At 41.9% G+C, this 27,248-nt stretch overlaps 1 pseudogene; it reads right to left on the minus strand.

Moving 5' to 3' along the window:
• Window positions 1-3,703: 3,703 nt before the first annotated feature.
• LOC124799573 lies at window positions 3,704-3,821 on the minus strand (annotated as a pseudogene).
• Between the last annotated feature and the right edge of the window lie 23,427 nt (window positions 3,822-27,248).

A 27,248-nucleotide genomic window follows, 5' to 3' on the forward strand; every position in this document is an offset into this window, starting at 1 on the left:
TAACGCACAATATAGTAATTAAGGAAGGATAGGAACACAGCAAACAGTCGCAATCCTATTGTTTTTTTCCCTTGTGTATCCAAATGTCAGCTATAAATAGCCGTTTTCGGACGCTATGTAAGTTTATTTTATTTTATATTTCCACTGTATGTAGGCCTAATTTTTCATATTTCTTTTTGGTGCGCATACGACTTCCATGTACTGATGTAATATGCCCTATTTTTACCTGTCATTACTTCTGAAGTCGACAGGTTTATATTTCTCGAAACCTAGATAAGGGTTTGAATAAACTTCTGACGTGCAACTGATTGGCTGTATGATGCCCATTGTATCCTAACAAGGAGTACCCTGCGCGTTTATTTGCTTCACGATATCTACAAGTAGTCTTATGTGCTGGATGAATTTGTAGACCTTTATGCCTGACAAAGCGTGTGGTTAATTGCACTTGCTATACTTCTGTCACTTTCCAGTTAATATTGATTCTCATTTTTACACATGTAAGTGTGGTTTACGTACTCCGAAACTATTTCATCTTTTTTTTTGTTTTCTTGATTTATGGTTTAGTCAACGGATTCTGTAGCGATTCCGATAACAATGGATCAGATTTTTCCGTTTTAGAAGCACTTGCCTTAATTCTGGATTTTTTATACGGCCAACAGTTAGACGATGTAGCTGTAAGTAAGAGCAGACTTGGCTTCATTACAGCCTTATACTTGTATCACACGTTCAAATGTTCAAATATGTGTGAATTCCTAAGGGACCAAACTGCTGAGGTCATCGGTCGCTAGACTAACGTAAATTAATTTATGCTAAGAACAACACACACACAAACACACTCATGCCCGAGGGAGGACTAGAATCTCCGCCAGGAGGGGCCGCGCAATCCGTGACATGGCAGCTCAAACCAAGCGGCCACTCCTCGTGGCATCACATGTGTTATTTTTGAAAGTGTGGTATAAGTAAATACGTCATTGCACTACTACTTGTTACTGACAAGGAGCTCTGTGACAACGATATGGCTGTGACTACTGTCGCGTCTTCGTATACATACTGGTGTACATTACCTGTGCGGCTTTCTGTTACCAACAAGCGTAACGTACGTACCCGTGCCTCCAACGATCCCGTTACCCTGCAGCCCCACCTGTGTACTCCCACGAGCACACAAAGAAAGGAGGTCAGGAAGTCTGTGTCGGAACAAATGCCCGCCTAGTCATGTGACGAACCCGATACTGCTGCGCTCCCGTGCGCATTAAGCTGCAGGTGCAGACCTGTTTTTGATACGTGAGACGGCCGCGGACGGGGCTGGGAAGGCGTCACTCGGCAGACGGGCTTCGTGATGGCGCGGTGCGGTGAAGAGAGGTGAGGTGGAGTAAGGTAAGATAAGGTAAAGCAGAGGTAAGGGCCTCATCGGCTGCCGGCGCACGCACGCTGCCCGGCCTGCCGCATACATGGAAACGGCGGCCCGGGCGTCGGCGTCATAACGAGGCCGCGCGCTCCAGATGCGGTGTGGCGCGCCGGCGCGGGCTGCCGATACGATCGCGACCCCTCCTGGGTAGCGGCCGCCGCTTGCCCGGCACTCCACCTCCGTCTGTTCGCTGCGGGCACGGCGACTGCGCTAATTGAATGCCGTTGTCGTATTCTTGCTTCAAATAACAAACGTACTGTCAAAACCTTGCTCGTACGTGTAACACTAGTACAGTTCTTATATTTATGGATGTCCATCTTATTGTATGGAAGAGGGAGTCAGCTGATGATATATGTATGAGGAAAAGTACAATCACAGATGTATCTCGAGAATGTCTTTATTCTATGACATTATTAGTCTCGGCGGCACGGTACCGCCATCTTCAGGCCCCACCACTCCCAAAAGAGTATTTGATTCGCTTGGCACATTTACTGTGGGATCATTGTCACTAGCACATGTGGGTTGGCTTTCATCGGGAGTCTATACTCGACACCGTGTTGTCTCTAATGATGAACGCTAGCCCACATGTGCTAGTAACAAGGACCTCACAGTAAAAGTGCCAAGCAAATCAAATACTCTTTTGGCAGTGCTGGGGACTGAAGATGGCGGTAACGTGCCGCCGAGATTAATCGTTGTTTGTTGTTGTTGTGGTCTTCAGTCCTGAGACTGGCTTGATGCAGCTCTCCATGCTACTCTATCCTGTGCAAGGTTCTTCATCTCCCAGTACCTACTGCAACCTACATCCTTCTGAATCTGCTTAGTGTATTCATCTCTTGGCCTCCCTCTACGATTTTTACCCTCCATGCTGCCCTCCAATACTAAATTGGTGATCACTTGATGCCTCAGAACATGTCCTACCAACCGATCCCTTCTTCTGGTCAAGTTGTGCCAGAAACTTCTCTTCTCCCCAATCCTATTCAATCGTTGTTGTTGTTGTGGTCTTCAGTCCTGAGACTGGTTTGATGCAGCTCTCCATGCTACTCTATCCTGTGCAAGCTTTTTCATCTCCCAGTACCTACTGCAACCTACATCCTTCTGAATCTGCTTAGTGTATTCATCTCTTGGTCTCCCTCTACGATTTTTACCCTCCACGCTGCCCTCCAATACTAAATTGGTGATCCCTTGATGCCTCAGAACATGTCCTACCAACCGATCCCTTCTTCTGGTCAAATTGTGCCACAAACTTCTCTTCTCCCCAATCCTATTCAATACTTATTCATTAGGTATGTGATCTACCCATCTAATCTTCAGCATTCCTCTGTAGCACCACATTTCGAAAGCTTCTATTCTCTTCTTGTCCAAACTATTTATTGTCCATGTTTCACTTCCATACATGGCTACACTCCATACATTTTATATCCTCTCTACTTCGACCATCATCAGTTATTTTGCTCCCCAAATAGCAAAACTCCTTTACTGCTTTAAGTGTCTCATTTCCTAATCTAATTCCCTCAGCATTACCCGACTTAATTAGACTACATTCCATTATCCTTGTTTTGCTTTTGTTGATGTTCATCTTATATCCTCCTTTCAAGACACTGTCCATTCCATTCAACTGCTCTTCCAAGTCCTTTGCTGTCTCTGACAGAATTACAATGTCATCAGCGAACCTCAAAGTTTTTATCTCTTCTCCATGAATTTTAATACCTACTCCGAATTTTTCTTTTGTTTCCTTTACTGCTTGCTCAATATACAGATTGAACAACATCGGGGAGAGGCTACAACCCTGTCTTACTCCCTTCCCAACCACTGCTTCCCTTTCATGTTCCTCGACTCTTATAACTGCCATCTGGTTTCTGTACAAATTGTAAATAGCCTTTCGCTCCCTGTATTTTACCCCTGCCACCTTTAGAATTTGAAAGAGAGTATTCCAGTCAACATTGTCAAAAGCTTTCTCTAAGTCTACAAATGCTAGAAACGTAGGTTTGCCTTTCCTTAATCTTTCTTCTAAGATAAGTCGTAAGGTCAGTATTGCCTCACGTGTGATAGAATAAAAACAAGATACAGCTGTAGTGCTCAGAAATGTTAAGTATACCAACACTCCGTCGTCAGGCCACGAGTGGCTTACCGGGACCATCCGACCGCCGTGTCATCCTCAGTGGAGGATGCGGATAGGAGGGGCGTGGGGTCAGCACACCGCTCTCCCGGTCGTTATGATGGTATTCTTGACCGAAGCCGCTACTATTCGGTCGAGTAGCTCCTCAATTGGCGTCACGAGGCTGAGTGAACCCCGAAAAATGGCAACAGCGCATGGCGGCCTGGATGGTCACCCATCCAAGTGCCGCCCACGCCCGACAGCGCTTAACTTCGGTGATCTCACGGGAACCGATGTATCCACTGCGGCAAGGCCGTTGCCCCAAGTATATCAAGATCGCTTAGAAATCTTTTTTTTTTTTAATTTTTTTTTATTTTTTTTTAGCACCGGTTTCGACAGACATGTGCCGTCGTCACCTGATCTTATAAAATGTTGGCAGACTTTCAAGATTTTTAAAATTTTGCAAGCCGTATAGTGATGATACGTCGTTTTACAATGAAAGGTAGCAAGGAACATCAGCATGTCAAACACAAAATACCACAAATATAAAACGTACATCATGTTGTGCTGATGTCTTAGCGTACTCGTTCACTTTAGCACCACAATAGATATCTTGTTACAAGTGATATTTCAGATTAATATAACAAGGAAGATCACACCCAGCTGTTGACACAATGTCAAACACATATAACGTACAGTTCTGTCTGTCGTTATTTACTGTTATCATTAATGTTTCAACGTGAAAAAAGAACAAGAAAGGAACCCAATTCCTGAAATAAGGAAGTCGTTTCTAAAAGGGAAAAACTTGATCCACTATTATCTGAGTTACTGTACAGATCGTTGACCCCAACCACAAGATAGAAAAATAAAAAAACACGAGAAAGAGAACGAAATACTTACGGAATTTACTTAAGGCACAACCATTTGCTCTGAAATAACCATTTTTCTTTTTTTTTTTTCTTTTTTGTGTCATCAGTCTTCTGACCGGTCTCATGTGGCCCGTCGCCAATTTATCTCATGCGCCAATATTTTCATACAAGAGTAGCTCTTGCAACCTACTTCCACAATCATTTGCTGAATAAATTACAATCTCAGTCTTCCCCTACACTTTTTGCCCTCTACAGTTCCCTCCGGTACTATGGAAGTTAATCTCCGACATCTTAATAGATGTCCTGTCATCCCGTCCCTTCTTCCTGTCAGTGTTTTCCATATATTCCTTTCCTCGTCGATTCTGCGGAGAACCTTTTCATTCCATGTCTTATCAGCCGACCTGATTTTCAACATTCTTCTGTAGCACCACATTTCAAATGGTTCTATTCTCTTCTGTTCCGGTTTTGCCACAGTCAAAAACTCTCACTGCCATACAATGCTGTGCTCCAAACGTACATTCTCAGAAATCTTATGAAATATTGCCCAGGAATGCCCTTTTTGCTATGCTAGTCTGCCTCATATGTTTTCCATGGTCCGTTTATCACGTGTTATTTTGCTGCCAAGGTAGCAGAATTCGTTAACTTATTCTCCTGCATGATTACCAATTCTGATGTTAAGTTTCTCGCTGACATTATTACTGCTACTGCTCATTACTTTCGTCTTTATTTGATGTACTCTCAATCCAAATTCTGTACTAATTAGACCGTTGATTCAATTCAACAGACCCTACAGTTCTATGCTTTTAAGTTTCTCGCTGACATTATTACTGCTACTGCTCATTACTTTCGTCTTTATTTGATGTACTCTCAATCCAAATTCTGTACTAATTAGACCGTTGATTCAATTCAACAGACCCTACAGTTCTATGCTTTCACTGAGGACAGCAAAGTCATCAGCGAATCCTATCATAGATATCCTTTCACCTCGAATATTAATTTCGCTCTTGAACTTTGCTTTTACTTCCGTCATTGCTGCTTTGACCTGTAGGCTGGACAGCAGGTGCCAAAAACAACATCCCTGTTTTACACCATTTGATGTTCCATTTCGATTATTTCCTCTTGGTTCTTACACATGTTGTATATTACCCTTCTTTACATATAGTTTACCCCTATTTTTCTCAGGATTTCGAACACCTTGCACTGTCGAACACGTTTTCCAGTTCTATAAATCCTATGAAGGTGTCTTGACTTTTCTTCAGTCTTGCTTCCATTATCAACCACAACGTCAGACCCGCTTCTCTGCCGCCTTTATGGGGCCTTTACCATTCCTAAAGTAGAACTGATTGTCGTCTAAAAGAACCTCAGTGTTCTTTTGCATTCATCCGTATATTACTCTTGTCAGCAACATGGATGCATGAACTGATTGTCCGATAATTCTCGCACTTGTCGGCTCTTGCTATCTTCTGAACTGCATGGAAACTGTTTTTCCCAATGACAGATGGTATATCGCCATTCTTATACATTTCACATGCCAAAGTAAGTAATCGTTATTTTGCCACTTTCCTCAGGTATTTCAGAAATTCCGATGGAATGGTATCTAACCCTTCTGCCTTATCTGATTTTAAGTCTTCCAAAGCTCTTCTAAATTCTGATTCTGATACTATATCAGTTATTTCTTCCCTCTTGACTCCTGTCTTTTCTTCTGTCACGTCAGCGTGTAAGTCCTCCCCCTCATACAGGTCTTCAATGTACTCTTTCCACCTATCCGCTCTATTCTCTGCAACAGTGGAGTTCCCATTGCACTGATACTGTTACCGTCCTCGCTTTTAATTTCAACGCAGCTTGTTTTGACTTTTATATATGCTGCGTCAGCCCTTCGAAATTTATTTTCTTCTTCGATCTCTTCTCATTTCTCATATAGCATTTCTCCCCAGCCTCCTTCCACTTCCTAGTTATTTCTTTCCTAAGTGACTTGTATTTCTGTATTCCTGAGTTTACTTCTTTCGTCAATCAACTGAAGTATCTCTTTTGTTACCCATTGTTCCTTCGAAGTTACCTCCCTTGTATCTACGTTTTTTTCTCCAACTTTTGTGACTGCCCTTTTTAGACATGTCCATTCCTCTTCAACTGAACTGTCTACTGAGCTATGGTTATCTCAGTAACTATAGCCTCAGAGGACTTCAAGCGTACCCCTTCAATCCTTAGTACTTCCGTACTTTGCGCATTGATTCTTCCTGTCTAGCCTCTTAAACTTGAGGTTACTCTTCAGCATCTCAGTCTATATTTGCCCCTGAGTACGCAGTACTATCCAATATAAAATCTCTGCCTGAACATGATGGAATCTAACTGAAATCTTCCCGTATCTCCCGGCCTTCGTGAAGATTACCCCTTTCTCTTGTGATTCTTGAATAGAGTATTCGCTATTAACATCTAAAATTTATTGCACAACAAAACAAGTCATTCTTCTCCCTCATTTCTACTAGCAAGCCCATATTCTCTCGCAAACCTTTGTTCTAGACCTACCCCTGCAACCACAATCTAATGTTTGATTGTAGACACAAAGAAATAACAGACGTTGGCTGCAAGTGGGCATTGATTTAAATCGACGAGGATTCTAAACATGGTCTCCTGCTTACTTGAGCCGTTCGCGGCTCCTGTTCGTCCCATTACGGCTTGACACCTTGTCTTGGCGGTACTCCCGTCTCGTTTCTTATTCGATTTATTGGCGTCACTAAGTTGTTGGCTTGCCTGCCCGTGAGTGGCAGCAGCAGCAGCGCTTATCGATAACAGCACTGTTGTACTATATTTGGAGCGACCACTAGTATTTCCAGGACGTCGTGTGTCGGGAGTTGAGTCGGGACGGAGCAGCAGTGACGTCCGGACAGCCATGACTCGCCCGACCGTTGCCGACACACGTGACTTGAATGAGGACGACCTTGGTTGATCGTCCGGTCGGTCGTCTCATCGGACGATGTGTATTTCGTCGCCAACCGCTTCTCGGTTCTCCGTGTGTGTCGACTTGTGATTCGTCCTTGTTGCTCGACAGTCACTGGTTTTAGTATTGTTCGAGTTTGTGGAAGTGTTTTCCTGGAACCATGTGTAGCTTGTGTGGTTTTGACTGAGCAGCTATTTAATGGTGTCTGCAGGCTGCATGTGGTCAGTCGGTTGGGATGGAGCAGTCTCTGCAGCGCGAAGGACGGCTGGGACTGGCTCTGAACACTATGGGACTTAATTTCTGAGGTCATCATTCTCCTAGAACTTAGAACTACTTAAACCTAACTAACCTAAAGACATCACACACATCCATGCCCGAGGCAAGCTTCGAACCTGCGACGGTAGCGGTCGCGCGGTTCCAGAACCGCTCGGCCACTCCGGCTGGCGCCAGGTCGGGACTGCTGGCGGCGTGGACACGCTGTTGTATCATGAAGCGCTAGCTGTGAGAGCGACTAAGTTCGTTGCCCACCGAACCTGGATGCTGATGCTGAGTGATGAGTTAACCTGTTATGGAACAACTATTGTGACATCTCTTCGTTCATTTGCGGGTTGTTGGGGCTAGCAGCAACGTATGATGTGTTGGAGTTGGTGAAATCTTGTAGCCGTCTTCCTATATTTTGATTAGTTATTAAATTGACTGTTACTTGCCAGTGAAGTGCACCAGCGGTATTTTCTGCCCTGGTCGTTAGCTTAGTTTTCCGGCAGTGTGCCTTTCCTCGTCGAGTTGATGCTATCAGGCACCAAACGTAGTTCGATAGCCTTTTAAGTTGTTTGGTTCGTGTTTTGCTTAGAGTGGTTATTGTTCCCTTAGCTGTTTTTAGACGCCAGTTTCGGAAGATGTAGTGCTGTTCGTATCCTCGTCCTCGGCCGATATTTTCCATCGCTGTGCTGTTGGTCGGACAGAAGGGAATTGGTTAGATTGTTGGTCGGTCCTTGGGACATCCCTAGTTTGGGTTGCCATCCGATTATTTAACGTCAACTCTTGTCTGCCTGTCTCACCTCACATTACGTTTGAGCTACATTCTCAGGCCGACCCTTAGAACACTCCTGAGCACCACTTGTTCTGTTTGTTTTAGACTGTTACTTTTATTTTAGTTTGAGGTATTGTGTGAGGCCTTCGGCCGTATATTAATTCATTTCTTTTTAAAATTTACATAAAGACCTTCAGCTGTGTTAATTTAAAATTTTGAAGATTGATTTTATTAAAAAAAATTTTTTTCTTAAGGTTGGTTCTATCTGAAATTGTTTGTAATTCAGGTCCTAAACCACTAGTTGCTCGATGTGTTGTGCGTGGCCTTCGGCTGAGCATTTACGTGATTTACGTGAACCCCTTTTAATAAGGCCTTCAGTTGTGTGTATTTTTTAAAGGAAATTTTTTATAAGAAGGAAGGGGTTTACTTTAAATTGTTTGTCTGACTTGTTATTCAGGCTTTCAGCTATTGTTTCTAAACTGTTTGTGGCCTTGAGCTGTGCAAAAAGTTTATATTTCTTAATTAGGCTTTTGCCAATTCTCTTGTGAGTTTAAAAAGAAATTTCTTGGTTGGAAAAATTGTTTATTAATGTGTTTTAATTATGGTTGTCATTCAGATGTGTAGTGTAGGCCTTCAGCCGCTACTTGTTTTCAATTGCGTTTTTTTTAAAGAAAAAAATTACTTTCTATTTTTAATTGCTTTTGATTTCTAAGCCAGGCCTTCAGCTCTCTTGTTTTTGGTGTGGTTTTGGGCCTTCAGCCCAGAAAGCATCTCAAGTTCTTTAACTTGGCCTTCAGCCGTATTGTTTATTTATGATTTTTTTAAAACTGTGTGTAAATGAATGGTTCTTGGAAAAATAAAGTGTGTGTTTGATTATGGAACTCACAGTAACTGTTTACGTCCCCGTCCACAATCGTAACCTTATCCTTTGCGCTCTCTGAGTACCTACCAACCAGATTTCAAATGGTATCAGGGCTTGGTTACGATTGTGATATTGCCATTACAATTACCGTTGGTCTGAATTGTATTTCTGTTAGTGTTGCATCATATTGTCTTGGTTGTTGATTGTTTCAGATGACCTATTTTAATGGCGGTCAGGCAGTGCGCGGTGATCGGCCTGTTGAGGAAGGATCACCTTGTTTATGAGCTGGCGATAAGGCGCCCGGAACAAAAGATACAGAAACTGTACACTTTCGCAACATGTTGGTAAATGTTTACACAACATTCATACCAGAAATTAAATCTCAGTGGACAGAAAAATATCCATTCATGACAACAAAACTTTCACAATATCATCCAACACTCACAAACATCCAGTATCTACGAGTCACATTATAATCAAATCTTTTATAACCACATGAAAAATATTCATCACGAAACAAACACTAGTGGCAAGATTATGAAAACCTCATACCAGATATTATACATACAGAGGTCAAAAATGGCTTCAAGCACTGTTGTATTGAAGAATAAAATATTAATATTACGGAAAGTCCACCTAGTTGGCCGTGCGGTCTAAGGCACGGCTTTCCGGGCAGGAAGGAGCGCCTGGTCCCCGGCACGAATCCACGTGGAGGATTTGTGTCGAGGTCCAGTGAACTGGCCAGTCTGTGGACGGTTTTTAGGCGGTTTTCCATCTGCCTCGGTGAATGCGGGCTGGTTCCCCTTATTCCGCCTCAGTTACACTATGTCGGCGATTGCTGCGCAAACAAGTTTTCCACGTACGCGTACACCATCATTACTCTACCACGCAAACATAGGGGTTACACTCGTCTGGTGTGAGACGTTCCCTGGGGGGGCCACCGGGGGCTGAACCGCACAACAAACCTGGGGTCGGCATGGGGCGGCGGAGGGGTGAAGTGGACTGCGGTAGTCGTCGTGGGGTTGCGAACCACTGAGGCTGCGGCGGGGACGGAGTCTCTCCGTCGTTTCTAGGTCCCCGGGTAACATACAATACAATACAATATAATATTAAGGAAACACAGAAAATACATTGGAAACATACCCATCACAAGTGACAAAACCCTATGGTGATCTGGAAATTGCTGTGTCATCATGGACAAGTTTGAAGTCAAGTACCTCATCATCGCAGAAAGCCCTGTAACAATAAGAATAAGAAAACAAGAAACACATTGGAAAACTGGCTGGAAACTTTTTAAGAAATAACTGAGAAATGAACTCTTGTGCCGGCGGCGGTTCGAGTCCTCCCTCGGGCATACGTGTGTGTTTGTCCTTAGGATAATTTAGGTTAAGTAGTGTGTAAGCTTAGGGTCTGATGACCTTAGCAGTTACGTCCCATAAGATTTCACACACAACTGAACAATTAACCCTTCAAGAAAACCATTTGTTAACTGCTTGGTTGCTCACGAAAAAGAAAAGAAAAGTTGCGTTCCACATCATCCCATTGGAAAGATACCATAGATAACGCTTCAAAAATAGATGACAAGTCGTCCATTTGCAAGTCACCAACTCTCCTGTGCCCTGTAACCCATCTACTCTCTGTGTTTTTACCACAGATCAATTTATTCACATCTCCACAGCCAACTGGCGATGAAAACGAACTTAATTAAACTTCAGTAATGACATAACCTCCGTATACATATCAATAGTTGTTGTCACTACATTAATGGAGTTACAGTCATTATCACAGACAGAGTGATATGATTACTTAATTTCTCTCTCTTCTCTGTTATCTTCTTCACTGTTCCCTCACGTTTTGCTAATTCCACCTAAGAAACACTCATTTTAACTGTTTGCTCTGATTCCAAATTTTGAGAAGTCAACACCTTTTCACCCTACTCTTCTAACTAATATGAGTTCATAACAGGTACAGTCTCATACTGAACAACTGTGAGCTTCTCTAAATCACAAATACTATTTTTCCATCCCTTCTCTTCATTTGAAGAACCACGTATTCATCGCTTTAGGTTCTTAACACAATTTTTATCTGTTTCCTTTATAGCTTTACTAATATATTACTGAATTCCTCTGCTCTAACGTCTACGTCTTTAACCTATAGTCTTTCCTGCAACTACTGAAAATAGATCTCAGGTGTTACATAAATTCTTCTAAATTGCAACAGAAGTTAATGTCTACAGAGACATCACTTCTCGATCTATTCCATTACAAAATTTGAAAATTAAAAAAATAACGTGGAAGTTCAATTTGAAATATCCGCAGCTCTTGGTCTGTTCGTTGACTTTGCTGCCTGGAGTTCGCGAGGTCCCTGGTTCGATGCCCGATTGCATCGGAGATTTTCTTCTCTCATGGAATGTGTGTTCGTATTGTTCCAATCATTTCACCTCATTTTCAGTGATGCTCATATCGCCAAAGTGACGTGAAATAAAAAGGCTTGCATCAAGCAGCCAGATGATCTCAGACTGGATCTGCTGGCCAGTAATACGACGCAATCAGTTCATTTCAGTTTTAAATCATGATTTACTAGACTTTATCCACGTTGGCATTAAAATGTTTTCACATAAGCTCCATCAAGTGAATACGAGACAGTGAAAATTGTCATATTTTCCTACTTTTTAACAGCTACACCATAGAACCATAGAATAACCTAAAAAGTTTCAAATTAAACTTTAAATGGTCTCATTAAAGGGCAGCTCGTGATTATATCATTCTACGAGTTTCTCATGTGGCACTTTCTGTCTATAGACTTTTGAAATGGGTGTGGTGTTTGGGCGACTATTCTTGAATTTTTGTGCAGCAGGTCTTGATTCCCAATAAGTTTTGTAGTTTTCGTAGATACTGTTACTTTGGAGAAGCCGATATTTGCAGTTAAGGTATATTTAAACTGCAATATCCAAGGTTCCTCTCGCTCAAACCTCATCCAGCTCATCTCCAAGCAATTAATGGTATCGTCTTCATTTTTTAAATTTTTTATTTGTATATTTTTGTTGACTTTCATGTTTTCAAGTTTTTGGCGGGTAAAATTTTTGGTGTTCAGGTATTATCAAGCACGAAAAGCTTCTTAAATTTGAATTCGTTGGATCTGACTACACTTCCAAGACGTCGATTCTATTGGTTCAAATGGCTCTGAGCACTATGGGACTTAACTGCTGAGGTCATCAGTCCCCTAGAACTTAGAACTGCTTAAACCTGACTAAGGACATCACACACATCCATGGTCGAGGCAGGATTCGAACCTGCGACCATAGCGGTCACGCGTTTCCAGACTGTAGCGCCTAGAACCGCTCGGTCACCCTGGCAGGCTTGTTTCTATTTCTCCAAAATGATTGTAATTAGGCTAATATTAGTGACTTTTAACGAAAAATTGTGATCAGTTGTTTTAATTCTTAACCAAGCACCTAAGATCAAGTTAATTAATCTAGAGGCAAATTTGGTGTTTTGATGATATTCAGAATAGAGAATAACACGTGTATGATTATTAACCCCTTCCTAGTACGTTCAACAAGTACAGATGTTATTTCTTGGGACCTTCTCGCTTCTTCTGTCTCGTCTCATACATCCTTGACCTACTATCATTGTTAAAAGAAATTGAAGTTCCACACATCTACCACCTGCATTTTTCAGATACTTGAACATGCAATTTAAGTTTGGTAGAGAAAATATAATTGTAAAGCTTTTATTTCCAAGCTTGTTTTTCTTCTCTTTGGTGTTTCTCATGTTTAATTCAGGCTGAAGATGCTTCCGTGCTGGAGCTTTTTCCCTGCTGTAGTAACTCTGATAGGCTGAAAAAGATTTGATTTGTGCTATCATATCGGTAACATCTAGTCTATTAATTGGAGCTTTTACCACGCAAATCACTTACGGCATGAAGTTCAGACTTTGGTATTCTGTGTGAACACTACCATGGCTAAGCCCAAGGGTTTCAAGGAAATACTTTCTGCACGTCGTGTGAGTATTGGCACCATCCATTAAAACATAGTGAAACGAAATTTTTTTTCAGTATTACTTCCATCTCGTGTTACGTTCCACTCTGCGACTCGTAACTCAAGCGTTAACATACACATTTCGTTTGCTGTAATCTCCTAAATTCCAAAATCATTCTAATGTGCACTTTTTTCATTATTCTATGAATTTTTGGTCATAATTCATTTTTTAGTGACGAGGTGAATCTTTGAAGTACTTTTTTGAAATTTTCTTGTCTTTTAGTGAATTGTAACCGAGTCCAAACTTCCTTAAAATTCGCCTTTTACTTTTTTTCCAGGCGTCTTCATTTTTCTTTCTTTCTTGCTCTTTTCTTTATCTGTTTGCTCGTCTTCTTGAATAGGCCTACTTGGTCCAGTAACTAACGAAGACTAAGCTGCGCCTAGTTGCACCTGGCCTGAATCGATCTAGAAAGAATAGTAATGTATGATTATCCTTTTTGTCGTTAGGTTTTGTAACAAAATCACAAATTTGAGAATTGGCGAAAAATGACCATAAAAATAGTAAAAATAAAACATGAATTAATTAAAAATGAACTCAGAAACTTTTTGTTATAATTTGATATTTTGTGATTCTTTCCTTTCAATTCTGTAGCAGCTGATTCGTTTTGTGAAGGCACATTGTTAGAGAATGAATCAGAAAGTTCCACACATTCATCTGATTCCATTGCTTGAAAGTTTTAACAAGCAACACCTACCGACAAGTCAACAACCAAAATCCCACGTGCTAAGATTTTGGATCTGATACATTTTAGCATGGAAATTTTATGAGAAGTTTTGAGGGATCAAGACTACTCCTGCCATCTGTTAGGCAATATCAATAGTAGGGACTCGGTTCACTATGTCTCTGTAAATATACACCACTAAGAAGTAGTATTAAGAAAAAATTACTTTTTTTAATACTTTTGGACTTGAACCGTTTCAGTTCTGACTCGGCCGGCCTCTGTGGCTGAGCAGTTCTAGGCCGTTCAGTCCGAAAAAGCGCTGCTGCTACGGTCGCAGGTTCGAATCCTGTCTCGGGCATGGATGTGAGTGATGTCCTTAGGTTAGTTAGTTCTAAGTCCAGGGGAGTGATGAGCTCAGATGTTAAGTCCCATAGTGGTTAGAGCCATTTTAACCATTTTCAGTTCTGACAGCTCCTGCATTGCCAAACGCTACGCCAAGAAGAGAACTGCTGTCCTGTCTGTGTTAAAGGCACTCCCTCGGAATTAATATTTTGGTACGTCTTCGAAGAGATTCGAAATTACAGCCGCCCGTCGTACTGACAGCTCCTGCATTGCCAAACGCTACGCCAAGAAGAGAACTGCTGTCCTGTCTGTGTTAAAGGCACTCCCTCGGAATTAATATTTTGGTGCGTCTTCGAAGAGATTCGAAATTACAGCCGCCCGTCGTAAACCTCCACGATATACAGACTGGACATCTGCGAGACATTTGCGAGTCATCTTCAGGTGAGCCATATGTCTTCGATGGTTCACCTGAAGATGACTCGCAGATGTCCAGTCTGTATATCGTGGAGGGAAGTTTACGACGGGCGGCTGTAATTTCGAATCTCTTCAGGTGAACCATCGAAGACATATGGCTCACCTGAAGATGATAGGCAGAAGTTCAACCGAAACATCGCGGAATGAAGTTTGCGATGACCAGCTACATCAAGATTAATTTCTACGAACGTTTGGTTCGTCGAGAAACTAAAGTTTTCTGCTCTGGTACGATCCATAGGCATATACTTTCACTCAACAGATATAGGCCTACAGCATACTATTTTAACAGGTAAGTAATGTAATTCACCTGTAGGAGAAACGTGTTCCATGATCATGAAACGATCTTGGAATGGTTTTATGGGACAAACAAATAAATTAATAGTAATAATAAGGAAAACAAATGCGTTAATATAACAGTACCATTGACGTGAAGAGAAAAGACAACATTACATGCTAGTTTAAGTATTGTAATACATAAAATTAAAGAGCTATGGCTTTCTTGACTCGGACATCAATGTGCAGTCGTTCCGCTGTCCATTTATGAAACGTACTCATTCCTTCCGGAAAATGACAGCATTTCTGCACGGACTGCGTCATGACTCAGATGTATCTGTTCCATGTAGGTGACAGTGATGAGTGCGGGTACAGTTTAGTGACATGACAGAGAAAAGGGAGAGTGTAAAACCTTGTGAGGGTGGATTACGCTCTCAGAAAGCACCAAGGGGCGGAAGGCAGTTTTACATGACTACCCTCCATGAGGAGTTACCCAGCATCTCGAAATTTTTCCCAAAACATTACTGCAAGACCGATGTTCAGCAATGGTTCGCTACCACTCCCCTCATTCGGTAAGTACCGGCGGTGAATTGCTTTTTCCGCCACCTCGATATGAACCAGCTACCTCTACATCGAGCGCTGTGGCACAAAAGAGCACTAGCAACCGTTTCTGCGTTACAATTTTTGCTTTATTCCCATTTCTTTAAAATTTTGTAGCTTGTTTTTCTCCTTCACCCCTTTCTTCCGCCCTCAGTCTTTTCTTCTTCTTCTTCTTGGACCGGCACTGTCCGCCAATTGCAGCTTGAAAATGAAATCTTCTTATTCTAAAAGAAATAAAATTTGGTAAGTGAAGGACTTAGTTTTTCCTAAATTCTACAGCAATATTATTCGTCATAACATTAAAATTTTGTTGTTTTGCAACATTGAAAGTCTTTCACGTTTATAAGGGAATTTAATTCTAGCTTGTTTGTTAACATATAAAAATTTAAATCTTGCTGCCATATGGGAGTAAAATGGTAGTGGAAGGTACCCAATTTGTCTGCATTGGCTTGTTGTACTAAATAAATTGCTTGTCGACTTTAAACATAAAAGATTTATAGAAGCAAATCACATCTTCATTTCTTAAGTGAAAGCTTTAAAGAAATGGAAGCGAAGTAGCTGCCTTGCGAGCCTATAAGACCAACTGAAGCATCACTGAAAGCAGAAACTTCCGGTTTTCATTTCTTACATTTATTTCTTTAGCTACGTATGCGGGTATGAACAGTCAATGAATAAGTAACAAATGAAGATGTGGTCCAAGAGTCGAATCTTCGATTTACTCTGTGTTGGATCGTGGTGCTTGGCAACAATGACGAACATATGAAGTCGACATCCTGCAACGGTGGTTTCATGCCGTCCGAAAGGGTAAGTTGAGGTAAGCATGGCGTCCCTTTGTAGCGCCATACTCACACGTCCGGTAGCAAATGACGCCCCCGCCCGCAGACGGCGCGCGCTCGTGCGGCACCTGCCGGCGCGAGGCGTGGAGATGGCCGCAGAGATAGCCTGCAGCTGGAGTGGACTGGAGCGCACTGCCACTTTGCCGCCGCAGCGCGGTTCGCCTTCCAGTGAGGTGCAGGCTCGCCGCTAGCTTATTCATGCGACTGCCACGTCCGTCGCCAGTTACACGACGCACTAGCCGCTTACAAGTCGTGCTCCGACTCCATAATCCATCTGGGAACCGAACACATCTGTCTGCGGCCAGAGGACGCCGGCGGTATCTGATGCTGCGGAAGACGTCCAACAAGGCGACACGTGTAATGATACTCTTATCCAGCCGCCAACGCGGCAAGATATACATCTTTCATAATTCGCCAGACCTACCCTTATTACTTTACGTACCACCTCAAAATTGAAAAAGTCTAGATTCGGAAAGAGCTTCTCCACTGAGAACAAGGAGGGAGTACTGAAACGCAATGCCCCGGAATTTTTTGTTCTGTTCTCACGAGGGAACCTCCCCATCGCAGCCCCCTCAGATTTAGTTATAAGTTAGCACAGTGGATAGGCCTTGAAAAACTGAACACAGATCAATAGAGAAAACAGGAAGAAGTTGTGTGGAACTATGAAAAATAAGCAAAATATAGAAACTGAGTAGTCCATATGCAAGATAGGCAACATGTAGGACAACGAGGGTTCAGGAGCGCCATGGTCCCATGGTTAGCGTGAGCAGCTGCAGAACTACCGGTCCTAGTTTCAAGTCTTCCCTCGACTGAAAAGTTTAATTTTTCATTTTCAGACAATTATCAGAGTTCAGGCACCCACACATAATTAACTTCTCTCTCCAAATTCCAGGGCATGTTCAGATTAGCTTCGACATATACAGGATTTGACGGTCTAAACATGGAAAAATTTGAAAACGTTAAAAACATATGTTTTGACAGAGCACAGAGAAAACTGTGCGACTGTGAAACTGTTGCATTCATTTGTTGCAGTTTATGTGACACACTCTTATGTTTCCATCACTTTTTCGGGAGTGATTATCACATCCACAAGAAAACCTAAATCGGGCAAGGTAGAAGAATCTTTTTACCCATTCGCCAAGTGTGCAAGTTAGGTGGGTCGACAACATGTTCCTGTCACGTAACGCAAATGCCGTCACCAGTGTCGTACATAATATATCAGACGTGTTTTCCTGTGGAGGAATCGGTTGACCTATGACCTTGCGATCAAATGTTTTCGGTTCCCATTGGAGAGGCACGTCCTTTCGTCTACTAATCGCACGGTTTTGCGGTGCGGTCGCAAAACACGAACACTAAACTTATTACAGTGAACAGAGACGTCAATGAACGGACGGGCAGTTCATAACGTTGCAAAAATAAAGTAACTGAACTTTCGCTCGAGGGAAGACTTGAACCAAAGACCTCTGGCTCCGGAGCTGCTCACGCTAACCACGGGACCACGGCTCTCTTGTGCTCACGTCATCCTTGATGTTGCATATGTTGTCCATGGACTATACAGTTTGTATATTTTGCTTATTTTTTCATAGTTCCACAAAACTTCTTCGTGTTTTCTCGACTGATCTGTGTTCAGTTTTTCAAGGCCTATCCACTGTGTCAAATTATAACTAAATCTGAGGTGGGTGCGATGGGGAGGTTCCCTCGTCAGTGTCGTTTGAGCTATTACGCAGACATGTTGTGTGCATGTTATTCTGTCGACTTTCTCTTCTTCACGAGCGTAAATTGCAACCGTTTGCCGCTAGTGGGCTCCGAATTGTAGCGTGCAACATGCTGGGGTTTAGCGTAAGTATGTCGGCACGTGAGAAACAGTATGCTGTAATAGAGTTTCTAGCCACAGGAAACGTGCCTTCATTGGAATCCTTAAAATGATGAAGCTGTGTACGGTTGTGATAGCATTGACATACGTAATGGGCGACGTTGGGTTGTTCGTACTCGTAATGAATGATATGGTGGTGCTAACGTCAACATCTATGAATTAACGAACGCGTAAGGCATCCGATGAGACTCATCGGGATCGGGTTAATGGACTTACCAATCATCGGATAATACAGACACGGCCGTCAGGTAATTGTGACATATCACGAGAGCGTGCACAGGCCATCTTTGCAGAACTACAGTACAGGAAACTGCGTGCACTCCTGACATGAAATATAAGGCATTGGACATGTATCAGCAATTTCGTTTGCATTATGAGGGAGAGGGTAATAGGTTTCTTAACAACATTGTGACAGATGATGAAAGCTGGGTTCGCTTTGACCCCTAAAATAACAGAGCATCAATGTAGTTCCCTCAAACGGATCGCTGTCGTCAAAAAAGCAGACAAAGCCACGCACACAGTGTTCTAGGATGTTCAAGGTGTCATGCCTTTGGAATTCTCGCCGAAAGACACCACCATAAACAGAGAAAGCTACTGCCAGATTCTTAGAAAACTGAAAGCAGGAATTCAAAGAGTTCGTTCACATGTGGAGCACCCTCATCTTCAGCATGGTAATGCTAGACCATACACGAGTGCTACGACTTGTACAACAATCGAACGCCTTGGGTTCACTGTCATGGATTATCCAGTAGAAAGTTCTGACATGTCTCCATCCTATTTTCATCTGTTTCGAGAATTTAAAGCACATCTCCAAGGGCTTCAGTTTGATAGTGATGAAGCGGTGCCAGCAGAGGTCAGGTTGTGGTTCCGTCAACAAAGTCAAACATTCTACAATGACGTTATCAATAAACTGGCCTCTCGTTGGGAGAAATATCTTCGTCGCCAAGGCGACTATATTTAGAAATGTAGACATGAGGCATAAAGATGTAGAATGCTTATGACGTTCTTTTTATTTAAAACTCATTAAGAGTTTTCATATAAATAGTTTGGAGGCATTACTTTTCAGCTCGCCCTCGTATTTACACATTCAGTGAGAAAATAATAATCATATCACTAATTTGGATCTTTTACGATTTTCCAAGACATCTGATTATATCAAATATGTTCTTACCTCTTTCGATAATGAAAATCCCTTTTGTATGCTGCAACTAACTATTCCAGCGAGAATCGTCCTCGAATTGCGGGCGTATCGGATTTTCTAAATTGTTATTTTTCTCTCACTAAGCAGTTACCAATTTTTCTTGCCCCGTCAGTAAACGCAGGTCACACGGAAGGAGATTTTACACTGGCGACCGTTTACATGTCGCAAATATGTACATAATTATCATGCACGTATTTATCATGTACAAAGCAGGAACACTATTATTACATAAATGTTTCTTTGTGTCACGCTAGATGCAAATAAGTGCATGACGCCGAGCAAGCTACAGTTGTAAGGAAATATTTTTCAAAATTCTGAGACCCACTCTGTGCTACTCATAGAATTTCGTTTCTTCAATGGTAGTAAATGGTTCAAATGGCTCTGAGCACTATAGGACTTAACTGCTGAGGTCATCATTCCCCGAGAACTTAGAAATACTTAAATCTAACTAACCAAGGACATGACACACATCCATGCCCGAGGCAGGATTCGAACCTGCGACCGTAGCGGTCGCGCGGATCCAGGCTGTAGCGCCCAGAACCGCTCGGCCACCAGCGGCCGGCTCACTAGTAGTACCAAAATTTATTATTTTTATAGTAATTTTTCATTACGTAAATGTTTCACAAGATGGAGAAAACATTCTTGCAGAACCGCATAAACACACTTAAGCTTGACGCAATTGTTTTGCAAAGAAACATTTTTCAGTAGCGTCGTCAGTGAACTGCTTACGTAGTTAACATTAAGACGAACAAGAAACAGAAGGTTACTTAATTTCGGAACTTCAGACGCGTTGTTATGTTTAAAACCATGGAAAGTTCAGAGAAAGAGAACGCTCTTGATACTGTGCCCGAGACATGTAAAAAGTGTTCAGGGTAACGGCAGAGATGTTGCCGCTCCACCAAGTGAAGCAACGTCACAGCCGGTGAGCAATACTAGTTCCGAAGTAGCAAACCCTACACCTGACTCTTTTTGTACCTATATAAAAGAGCAGAAGCTTTATTCAATCAAAAACTTATTGAAAACAAACAAAGACTTGATAAAACATTTGACGAAAACAATCACTTGACAAAACTTGAGCAAGATTAGAGGCTTAGACTAACGATGTTAGTAATTTTATTCAGATGCGGAACAGTTTGAAAACAGTCGTTGCGAATCACGTCGCTGAGCGATAGAGGGTAACGAATGACTTTTCAACAATGAAACTTACAGTAAAAGAAATGCCAGAACAGATTAAAAAACTAACAAATGGTTTTGATACAATGTTGTTAGAACTCGCAACACTACAGTCCATAGTTCAACAGGGAAAAAAAGGTGATGATTTTTTTTCACGAGAGAACGAGACTTAAATTGATAACAGCCTAGAGACAGAGCCTCAAAAGGCTGTTGAGCAAAAGACTACCGATATGGGAACAGAGCAGAATATGTCAGAATTAAGGAAACACTCTAAGTTAGGTCCACAGACCTTACCTAGGTTGAAAGAACATGTGCAAACACAAATAGGTACACAACTGGAGAAATTAGAAGACGAATGGAATAACAATAAGGAGAAAGCAAGGAATGGTAGTAGCTGTACTGGTAAGAAAAGTGATGAATGTCATAACCCAGTTTCTCATCCAAATGTGTTTGCACAAGGAACAGCAGCTAGCACAAACATAGTAGCACAAAAGGCTGTTACACGAAATTTGGTGGCAGTAACCACACTTTCATAATTTATACCAGAAGAAAGTCTTGTAAATAACCGAAGATTCCAGGTGTTCAACCCAGAAAAGAAATCTGTTAATCCAGTTATTTTCGTAACAGGTTTTAGAAGCCTGTTGCCAATAGCTTAGTCTGAACAACAAAAGATCCAGTATGTATTAAGTTCCATAGGAGGTGAGGCCATACTTTGGAAAGACGAGATGGCAGAGAGCCGTCAAACATTCGCAGAATTTGAAAATGCGCTTCTTGCGAAATATTGGTCGTTCTATATGCAGGAAAGTTTAAGAAAATAATTATTTAGGAGCCATACAACATCAGCAGGGAACGTTTCTCGAGAGGTACATAAATAAGGCTCGTTTCTGGGATGAACTCGTGGCTCTTAGTGAAGTTCGACACATTTTGAAAGGAAAACTTCCATTTAACATTAGCGAAAACTGGTAGAGCCCCAGAAACTAAGAATACTTTTTATCGGTCCACGATTCTGTTGTCCTATTAATCGAAGATATGAAAGCTAGTAATAACAATAATAAACAGAATGTGTACCGTAATTGTGGGGCGGAAGACGACCTACACCCACCAGGACGAAGTATAACGGCAACAATCAAGGGCGAACATCTAATGCGCGTCCCGATGTGTTGACACACAGAAGGCTGCGCCGAAATCATTTCCTGCACGGCCAGCGGCAGCTCTCAGAATCATAAAAGGAGACGCAGGAATGATGACAGGTGTCACCCTAATTATTCGAACTACGTTAACGGCAACTGGAATTATCAGTGGGGACCACCACCAAATAGTCACTACAATACGAATAGGAATTTTCAGAATCCACTGTGGTAATACCAGCAGAGAAGCCGGCCACAACTTAATGAGGGAGGAAATACTTATCAAAAATCGAATTCGGCCCAGAATGCGAATGGTGAGCCGCACTGGGAATATCAAAATCCAGCAATGAATATAATCGAGGTCACAGATAATACACGTTCGGCGATTGCAAATGCGTCGAACTAAAATTATTCTCTCTTGAGGAAAATGTACTGATAAAGACCCACTGTGAACCACCATTGTTACAAAAGAAAAATAAGAAATGACGACTGTTGTAAACCGGTCATTTTCACATTGGGCGAAAACCGCATGATGAAAGCTATTTACTTGTATACCCACAGAGCGGGAAGATAAAAGGTTTGTGCGGATATCGTGACCTGAAGAAGTACTTCTAGTAGAAAACCTAAGGAAAACTAATAGCGGAGACAATGCTTGTGATGGTAATACTAAAATCAAAAAACAGTAAGGAGAAAGTAACACTATAGATCAGAGCGCAATATTAAAAACAAAATCACAACACAAACATACTGGTGCTATTCTATATTTACACAGTACTTAAGTAAAACAAAAACCAGTAGACTTATGAAGCAAATGACGCTGAATTATAAAAAGGAAAATGGGCTAGGTTATATTTGTGGCTAGCAGATAAGAAGGGAGGCAATGTAATTGCAGATGTCAGGCAAGATAGTATATTGATCACTATAGATTACATTAAGTAATAAAGGAATAAGGAATCTATGGATATGGACCTCGCAAAGTATTTTACTACAAATTGATGAGACGAGTGGACAAAGGATGGGACAAAAGGAATGGAACAGAGTAATGGGCACATGTAGATTTTTCTTTGTCTTGGCACAGATATAAGTAATCCATGCAACTTTCAATGGTAGTATTACTCTTTACGCCAATAAGGGCTAATTTTCTGAACCTACAGAAGAGTAGAAGTACAGATCACATGAGAAGAACCAGCGAAGAACTTTTTTAGCTTACACTGGTGCTCTGACAGAAGCACAGAAACGAATGAGAAGACATAAATATATGTAGCACGATGTCAATAGCTCATATATAGCACAGGTAATTTTTATTTAATAGGTAAGAAATGAGGAGGTTCTCCGCAGAATCTGCAAGGAAATGGCTATATGGAAAACACTGACAAGAAGTTGGGACAAGATGACAGGACATGTGTTAACACGCCGGGGAATAACTTCCATCGTACTAGAGGGAGCTGGAGAGGGTAAAAAGTACAGGGGAGAACAGTGACTGGAACACGTCCATCAAATAATTGAAGACGTATCCAGCAATCCGCAGATGGCGAGTTATCATAAAGTTGAGTAAAGGACGCAATGAAATGAATACGAACCACAAACATTACAGACACAAACAAATCAGGTAATACGGTGAACCTAGTAAAAGAATAACAAACGATACACACTTACATGTAAACCTATGTGTTGATGTCACTAACTAAAAAGGAAAGAAAAGTTAAATAATCTTCTCTATTTTAGATTAGTCGGTTGTATATATTTTTATTATTTTAAGTGTTGCTGTTGAGATTTGAAACTATCAGTTGGTAATTACCGCAAAGCTGCGTTCTGCGTCTTGAGGAAATGAAATTCTCCCTCTCACTCGCTTCCCCCCCCACGCCTCCACCCCCCAACAATAAACTTGGTACAAACGTCCGAAATATCGGACGTATCTGAACGCTTGACGGTGCTCCGAAATTTTGATGCGAAAGTAACAAAACAATCAAGTAAACCATTTACGATGAGGAAAATAAGTACTGCAACTTAACAAGGCGTGCTATCCAGGCGATCCACGTATACATACGATTTGCTGGAAGCACAAGGCAGTCTCATGAAATCCGTTGTTGCTTACATCCTGAATAACAGTGAGAGGAAGCAATACCTCAAATAACCGTCTGACAAACAATAAATTGTAAATAAATGCCTGTGCAGCTGATGATGTTCTCAAATAAGTGCGGATTGCGCTCATGAGATAGGACGATATGATGAAAGATTGTTATAAAGTTAAATTAAAAAATGACTTGAAACTGAGTGACTATATTCGAGTAGCGCAAATATAGTGAAGTGAAAACTGTGGTTTAAGGGAGTTTTGTTTCCATTGTGGAAAAAAAGTTGTTCCTGACTACCAACGGTGGACAGTAAAAGTATCTAAAGATAGAGTGTGCAAGCAAATAAACAGTAAGCTGTGTTACTTACCGGGATCTAGTACTTAGGAAGGGACTCTCGACTTCTTCAAGAACCTTGCTGCTCTACTCTGGGTGTGGCGGAGCCAGGTGCGTGTAAAACCATAATGAAAAAAAGCATTCGGCAACCCAAGCTCGTAACACACGTATAGTTATAAGGTATGTCGCACCGCTCTACTGTGGTGGATAAGAAGACTAGTTGCAGCGCTGATTATTGCGTATGCACCCATGGAGTACAATGGGGAGTCACCGGTATTAAAAGTCTACCCTTTGAAAGCCTTATCACGAATGGATCAAAGGACAGTCCAATTATTCAACCCATTCCTGATTCATCCTACGACTTTAAAAATCCAGTAAGTCACCCGAAGAGAAAATGAACCTGTGTAGGAATCCTGTATCTTTCTTCATGTTTCCGTTTAAGGTAAGAGGAAGTGTATGTGTTTTAATGAAAGAGATTTGTTTTGTTGTGTTATTGAAGTGTGACTGTATAAAATACGTTAGAATGATTTTTTGTGTGTAAAGACAATTTTTGTGAAAGTTTTTGTAGTTGAAGGAACATAATGTAAGACCACCTGTAAAAACTGGCATGTGAACGAATGAGGTCACTGAACCTCAAAGCAACAATAAATACCAAGATTTCTGAATACCCGAGAACGCTGTGTACTAGTGACAGACAGTATGTAACAAAAGTTTTGTGAAGGGAACCATTGGGCTCAGCCGTGTGAGTGTGAACTGCACAGACTTCAAACAAGGAGCAGTGAAGAGCTAACAATAAATGAATTCAGTTCCAGATAGCATTTTATGATCTTTATAGAAATAAAGTAGATGTGTGAAAGTTTATCTTGTTTTGTCACTCTCTGGTATCTTTACTTTTTCAGCGCTGAGTAGAGTTTGGGCAGATAGGAATATGTCCGTTCGATAGTTAATAATAACGATTCAAGTGAATAACTCGGTGTACATAATTATTATTGTCCCATGGTACCTTTTACTGTAGAGAAGGCGAAGGAGTTCAGCAGTTCTTTGAGGCTGTAACAGGAGGTAAGTGATAATGGGTTAATTCCTGGCGGCTTACACGGTGTCAGAATTGCCGCTGCGCGATACGTAAAAATTAAGCGAGTATAATTGTCACCCTTTTCAAGATGAGATTTCACAGTCAAAACATAAAAGGAATAATAGTTTTCTCCGGGTCAGCTCTTCAGGGAAGCCCTCTGCCTCTTGCATACCGATCTAAAGCGAGACAGATTTTTTTTCCTATATCGTAAAACTAACCATAATCATGAAATATGGCACCAGAAAATAACGATCCTAAAATTGCAGGCCTGTCTGATTTTCTAAATTATTACATTATTTTTCTTTCACTAAGCATTCAACAATTTTTCTGCTTCTGTTAGAAAACGCAAGTCACACAGAAGGAGATTTTGCTATATCCTAGATACTAATACTGGGATGCAGTTGACGTCAGAGATGTTCTACCAGGGACAAATCTGGGTGCCCTGCTGGCCATACGAGTACCTCAATATCATGCAGGCAGTTCACAGATACGTGTACCTTGTGTGTACGAGCATTCTCATACAGAAAAACGGCATCACAAATACTGTTACATGAGAAGTAACACGTGATGGTGCCAAGTGACTGAGGTATTTTTGCGTCACAGTTCTTTCAGTCAGTGCCAGTCGCGGTTCCCCACACCATGATGCCAGGAGTATTATCGCTGCTTCCCTCCACAACAGTAGAAGAATAGAATGTCTGCCCAGGTCGCCGCCCTATTCGGCGACGTTGGTTATCTGTGCTAATGCATAACCATGATTCTTTGCTCCGTATGAAGTGGCATTACTCAGAAGTCAATGCTTGCCGGTCATGGAACCATTTTGTAAGCCGTCATTTGTGTTGTGGTGTTAACAGCACTCTACACATCGGACGGGCAGACCCTTGTGCTGTAGCTGTTAGGCACTGACCAATGACCTGGGATGACAAAATGTTGCAGGCATTGATGTAGTTACGATGTGCTTGTGGTCATCGAAGGGTGTTGACCAGAACCATAACGACGAACGCTCCCACACAGTCCAACATTAGGCCATCGCCACATCATAATACCTTACATATCTGGATATTACACTATTCAACCAGCCAGTCAAATGGAGACCCAGAATGAGGCCACTTTCAAGGTCTGTGGGAGCTGATAACGCTGTCGCACACGATTACATGGCATCACAATGACCTTTACAGTGATCAGTCAATGTTTGACACTTTTCACCCCCTTACATACGCTATGTGATCAAAAGTATCCGGACAACTGGCTGAAAATGACTTCCAAGTTGGGGCGCCCTCTATCGGTAATGCTGGAATCCAATATGGTTTTGGCCCACCATTAGCCTCGATGACAGCTTCCACTCTCGCGGGATACGTTCAATCAGGTGCTCGCAGGTTTCTCGGGGAATGGCAGCCCATTCTTCACGGATTGCTGTACTGAGGAGAGGTATTGATGTCGGTCGATTAGGTCTAACACGAAGTCGGCGTTCCAAAACATCCCGAAGGTGCTCTGTAGGATTCAGGTCAGGACTCTGTACAAGCCAGTTTATTACACGGTTGTTATTTCGTGTAACCACTCCGCCGCAAGCGTGGATTATGAACAGTTGCTCCATCGTGCTGAAAGTTGCAGTCGCCATCCCCGAATTTCTCTTCAACAGTGGGAATCCAGAAGGTGCTTAAAACATCAATGTGTGCCTGTGCTGAGATAGTGCCACGTAAAACAACAAGCAACAAGGGGTGCAAAGCCCCCTCCATGAAAACACGATCACACCATAACACCACCAACTCCGAATTTTACTGTTGTCACTACACATGCTGGCGGATGACGTTCACCGGGCATTCCCCTTACCCACACCCTGCCATCTGATCGCCACATTGTGTACCGTGATTCGTCACTCCATAAAACGTTTTTCCACTGTTCAATCGTCCAGTGTTTACGCTCCTTACACCAAGCGTGACGTCCTTTTTGGGTGATGTGTGGCTCATGAGCAGCCACT

This window comes from Schistocerca piceifrons, chromosome 5 (genome assembly GCF_021461385.2).
Source record: "Schistocerca piceifrons isolate TAMUIC-IGC-003096 chromosome 5, iqSchPice1.1, whole genome shotgun sequence".
Lineage (NCBI taxonomy): Eukaryota > Metazoa > Arthropoda > Insecta > Orthoptera > Acrididae > Schistocerca > Schistocerca piceifrons.